Raw genomic sequence first — 6,000 nt, forward strand, 5'->3', positions numbered from 1 at the left:
AAACCAGTTGTAGAAAGTAATTATATGCATTTACTTATAAACTAAATTTCATGCAGCACTAAGATCCTACAGATATCGGTTTAGGATGCAGTCAAAGTGAGTATTTTTCTCCCTTCCACCAACTTCAGCCACTTCCAAATCGCTCAATCTAAATTCCTGCCAGGCCCTGAAAACAAGGCTAACCACATGCTGCTCTGTGAGCTCACTCACTGGATAATCAAGATGTTCAGAGAGCTAACAGTACAACACATGTTGGTCTGGATGCATCTTAATTCAGCGGAGAGTCTGAGCTGGAAAGTTCAAAAAGCTTTTTTTAAAAACAACATTTCACTGTGAATAACTATTTGCATAATTTGGATAATGAATACGTAGCAGTGCAAAGTAATCCATCTTCTTTTCAGTGGGAGAAACACACGAGGGGTGAGCATGCACCTTTGACAGCACCTGTCTCCGTCCATTAAAAAGTCTATTTTTCCCCCATTTGACTTTAATGCTTCACAATAACAAGAGCGTGTTCTAATGCATCCCTGTAAATGCGCGGCAGATTCACCCCGCGGTCGTAAATTACAAGCAGACAACGTGTGATTGCCTCTCAAAGGGAAAACAAGTGGATGAGACAGGTTTACGGAGAATTATTCAAATGAATTGCTCTTGTTTGCAGAGAGAGAGAAAAAAAGGGGGATTTTGAAAAGGACTGGCTGCCTAGAATGGGATGGGTAATTCCTTTTGCAGCCAACATATTTATGAGCATGGAGCTTATTCCTGTATTCACAGAGACAGGTCCAAACTCTGGACACGCGTCTCCTCCTCCTCCCCCTCTTCCTCGTGTCTGCAGGCGTCTGTCTGGGATTGACTCATACTCAAATCAAGTGTGGAGGGTTTCCAACGCTGTTCAATTTACTTTTTTTGAATGCAAATTGTGTGATAAAAAAAGCTGTGCAGCATTAAGAAGCACTTCACATCATAAAAGCTGAGGGAGAAACAATAAAAAGCGTTGTAGTTATGACTCGCTCTGAGGGATTTTGAGGTTTAAACATGACACATTGCTTCTCTTTGGTGTCTCTATTTAAGGCCTGACAGAGGAATTAGAGCCTTCATTCTTTCCTTCTTTTTTTCTACCTGGGCCGTAAATATATCAGACCAGAATTGGTGCCACAAGGGGGCTTAAGGGGGCTTTGCCCCCCCAGTTTGAGTTTTCAAAGAAAAAATAGTGTGCAGTGGGGGTCAGCCTTTGTGTTTGCAGCACTGAGACTGACAGAGACAAATCTGAACTGGCCACTGGCATGTTTTTTCCTTGTTGTTTTTAATAATCAGAGCAGTGAGGGTGACGAGCGGATGTGCAGACATATCAGTGCACTGAAAGCATGTTGGAGCCGTTTAACCAGCATCAGTCTGCGACTACAATCTGTTCTAACCTGAGTAACATTAAAACAGATGATCAATTAAAGTTCTTATTTCTTCTTCCTCCACCTCTGTGAGTAATTGTACTGTCCCTCACTCTCCCTCGTCTCTCCCTCTCACGCTGTGAACCCACTTCACTGTAACACAGGGTGCTCCAGGTCCAGGATCGGACCAGGAGGGCAGCGCCACTTTATAAGATTTCTCCCTCATTATGTCAAATAAATACATGAGTAGAAAACTTTATTATATAGATTAGTAAATAAACCTTATCAAGAGGAGTTTTTATATAAAGACTACTTCATTTATAGACAACAAGTGAGCTGAGGAGCTGGGCGGTGCGTCATACCTGAATTGTGGCTGATTTTAGGGGTGCTGCAGTACCCTCAGCATCCCTGAGCTAATGTGTAGGTAGGCTACATCTTACCAGGCCTGAACTGACCTTTACATTATGAGCTGACTTGGACGTTGAGATCCTCGGGCAGGGGTCTTCTGGTTGTTCCAAATTCCAGACTGAGAAGCAAAGGGGGGCAGCGCTGCATGAGGAGATTAGGCCGACTCAGTCATCTCTTTTGAATCCCTTCTAAAGACACACTTTCACCGGCTAGCCTTTCCTGATTTTGTTTAATTTTAATTTTAGAATTCAAGTGTGTAGGACTGTAGCTCACCTGCTGTACATGTCCAGATCCCAGTGTGTGAATAAGTTGGAGTCTGATGCCGACTCTGTCATATCCACCTTGGGAACCATCAATCAGAGGAGACTAAGCTGTTGGATCATTGGAGTTGTTCTTTTCATCCATCTAAGGAATGATCCCTAACCATTTGTGATCTGGGTGTTTGATTCTAGTTGTCAGGGAAGACTCCGAGATTGGATTTAATAAACCAATAAAAATGTTGGAGTAATACAAAATACTTTATACAAAGAGTGAAACGATTAGAATATGAAAAAGTAACAAATCATTCTGAAATAGAGTGCTTTAAAAGACAACTTTAAAGGTCACATATATGTAACATACTTCACCATGTTTTTCTAACACTAATATGTGTCTCTAGTCTCTCTACAAACCCCCCAATGATGAGAAAAGTCCATCCTCTCCGTCTCCTGCCTGCTCCACTTTTCAGAAAATGTGTGCTCAAACAGGCCGTTTGGAGATATTCCCTTTATGACATCACAAAGGGCAGTAGCCCCTCCCCCAGGTGGGTGACACTCCCACAGCTAGGTGTTTGTTCTGCCCTCTGAGTCTGCCTTCTCACCGTAAACAATAGGACTTGGAGTGAGAAAGACTGAGTACACCCGAGCCCTTCCATAGAGGGGCGTGGTCAGACACAGCTCATTTACATATTTAAAGGTACAGACACAGAAACAGCCTGTTCTGAGCAGGGCTGAAATAGAGGGGTTTATAGACATGATCAAATACAGGATCAGAGTGGATTTAGAACAAGAAACTTCACACACATGTTTTGAGGAGCTCTGAGACTTATTTAAACTGGTTGAAGAGGAGAAGAATATGTGACCTTTAAAACTGTTCAAGATGAGTAACTGTTTGTTAAGTGAACATGTTAAGTCTTAATTTGTCCTTCATTTGTCCTCTTGAACACACCTGTGAACCTGCTCGGAGCCCTGCTGGCTTTGAGATGAGGATCTCCTCCAGGTGGGTTCAGTAAAAGCAGCCTGACACAGACTGTAATCATATTTGTGGTGTGGGGTCAGGTGAGGTTCAGGAAGCCAGCTCCGGTGGGGTTGGAGCATGCTGCTGTGTGGGTGACATGATGGATGGACTCTTTCCTGCTCGCTCACATTGATCCCTCAAACTCTAATGGCCCACAGAGAGGGGCCGGTACGGGAGCATCTTCTCCGAGATGAATGACCTGTTACTGTCCCGAGCCAGTCCTTTCCAGACCCGGACCCTCTCGTCTTCATCACACATCGATCTGCAGTGGCGATGGATGCCTTACTGCGTCTGCTGTCAGATGAGTGTGAGATGGGGTCCTTTTTTTTAAGGAGAAAGCCTGAACTCATTCGCTCTGACCTGACTTTTGTACGTCTGTATTTCCACTCTGTAGGAGCACAGTACTAGTTGCACCATGTGCCAAATTTTATTAAAGTAAAAGCAGAAACACAGAACTGGGTGCACCTGGCATGATCAAAAGCTACAAATGCAGACTCCAGGGTGTGCAGGTTTTGATGTGAGGGACTGGAGTTTGTCTCAAATCTTTCAGAAGACATTTTATGAAAGACTAATGGTTTACTTAAAGCTAGATTCAGAACTCAATTAATGTCATACATTTTTCCTGAATGGTAACTCCTATTAGAGGTCTGCAAACCCGACCCAAGACAAGTCACCCGAAGCCAGACCTATAGGGCTCGGGACGGGTTGGGTTTTGCATTAAAGGTATACTTAACCCATTTGCATTAAGCTTTGTATCATTTGAAACCTGGTAGTATTTTTTTTTTTTAAAGATTTATTTTTGGGCTTTTTCGTGCCTTTAATGCAGAGATAGGACAGTAGATAGAGTCGGGAACCAGGGAGAGAGAGCGGGGAATGACATGCGGAAAGGGGCCATGGGTGGAAGCGAACCCAGGCCTACCGCTCGAGATGAGAGCCTCAACACATGGGACGTGCGCCCTACCACTGCGCCACCAGCGCGCCCCACCTGGTAGTATTTTTGAATGGTCGTGCATCCCACCCTCATTTTCCCTTGAGATGGGAAATTTTTGTATTTCTAAGTCTGAAAAGGAGCTTCCGATGATGCAAAAATGGTAATTTTGCATCATCGGAAGCTACAACGCTACAACGCTACAACGCTACAACGCTACAACGCTAGTTCCTCATATTTTCGACCACTGAAGCTACAGACCAATCACAGATCAGTCGGTGGGAACTCACTCCCAGAATCGAAACTTAACGTCCGCCATATTGCTTGGAAGCTATGCTAATAGGCTCTATGGAGAAAGCTGATAATGGCGAGAAAATATAAATATAGCGGCGAGTTTCCAAGATGCTAATTCCTTCTGGAAGAAATCTCGGAATCAGTTGACTGCAGTGCTGTGCATTCTGGGATTTGTTGTCTTTCATCAACATGAGCCAAAAAGACACTTTCTGCCTTTTCTCGGCCGAGAAGGCACCAACTTCAAAATGTATTTCACATTTCTACTACATATATGACCCAATGTCAATACAGATTCATGTTTCAACAGGTGAAGTATCCCTTTAAATACACCATTTGGGCTCATGTCGGGCTAGGCTCTAAGCTTTTTTTGGATTTGTTTTTGGCTGCTCTAAAGTCTATATGCATCACTCCTTAGCTATCAATCAGGCCGCGCACAGTGACACAGACAAAACACAAAACTCGAGCTGACCAGACCTAGAAACAGCGGGAGTAACACAGAAACGTTCACACACCAAGTTCAACACAGAAAAAATATACTGTATATATATATATAGATTTACTTATACATATACAGTATATATATATATATATATATATATATATAAATCCCCCTGAAATTATCTAGATATTTTCAGAAAAGGAAAAAGAAATGCTGAGTCCCCCCAAAAATCAAACATACAATTTAATAATGATCATTGATGAAATTCTATCACGACATGTCTACACACTTGTTCTTACAAAAACACCTTTGTTTACATTTCCCAGTAATGTCTTAACATGTATTTATTAAATATTTGCAAATCTTCACCTTTGACAGCTTCAGAGCAGACAGAGCCTCACACTGAGATCTCAGGCGCCCCCTCTAGGGGACCCCGGGTTGGGAACCAGTGGTCTAGTCTATCCATGCTTTGTAGTGAAGGCTGAGCTTCAAAGCACCCTGCTCTTATTGGTGAATGTAGATAGAGGTAATAAGACTGAATTCTAATTTTGCTCTTTCCATATTTCTTCCCCATTTTCAACATTTAGAGCATCCTTTCCCTTCACTCACGTCTTGTATTAAAGATCGGAATCTTTGCATTTTAATTGGTTTTATATTAGCTCATTTAACGCCTTGTGTCGTTAAAGTTTCATCCGTAATTTAAAAAAAGAGGATTGATCTCGGTGAAATGCCCCTGTCGACACCGGAGGTTAAACAGGGCCAATGACACGGGGGATGAGCAGTGAAGTGTAATTTGTTCAGACCTGGTGACACTTGTCCAGGTCCGCAGATCTGAGTCAAGCTGTTCGCTCAGTGTGTGTCAGCGGCCACCTGCTCCATGCACGGACCACTGAGCTTCTACAGGCCGAGGGTTAACACTGTTCTCGTCTCTGCTCAGTGTTTTTTCATCTGTTAGGACAAGACTTACAAATATGTTATTCCCCTGACTGACTGCATGGTAAAACAAAGTATTCAATCAAGTGATTCATCAAGAATGTTAATATCTGCTTCATCACTTTATTAAACAAAATGGTTCAGAGGGATTTTCACAACCTGGCAACCCAAAAAAAAAACCTTATACATGGATTTTATTTAATCTATAACAACACCCTGATGTAGTGGAGACTGGGGACAATTTCAATTTCAATTTCAACGCTTCCGTTTTGATTTGATGAACAATAAGTGTTATCCATATTTATGCTCATAGCAGACCTGATTAACAGGAGGGTGTG

This window comes from Labrus bergylta, chromosome 15 (assembly GCF_963930695.1).
Source record: "Labrus bergylta chromosome 15, fLabBer1.1, whole genome shotgun sequence".
In the NCBI taxonomy this organism is placed as follows: domain Eukaryota; kingdom Metazoa; phylum Chordata; class Actinopteri; order Labriformes; family Labridae; genus Labrus; species Labrus bergylta.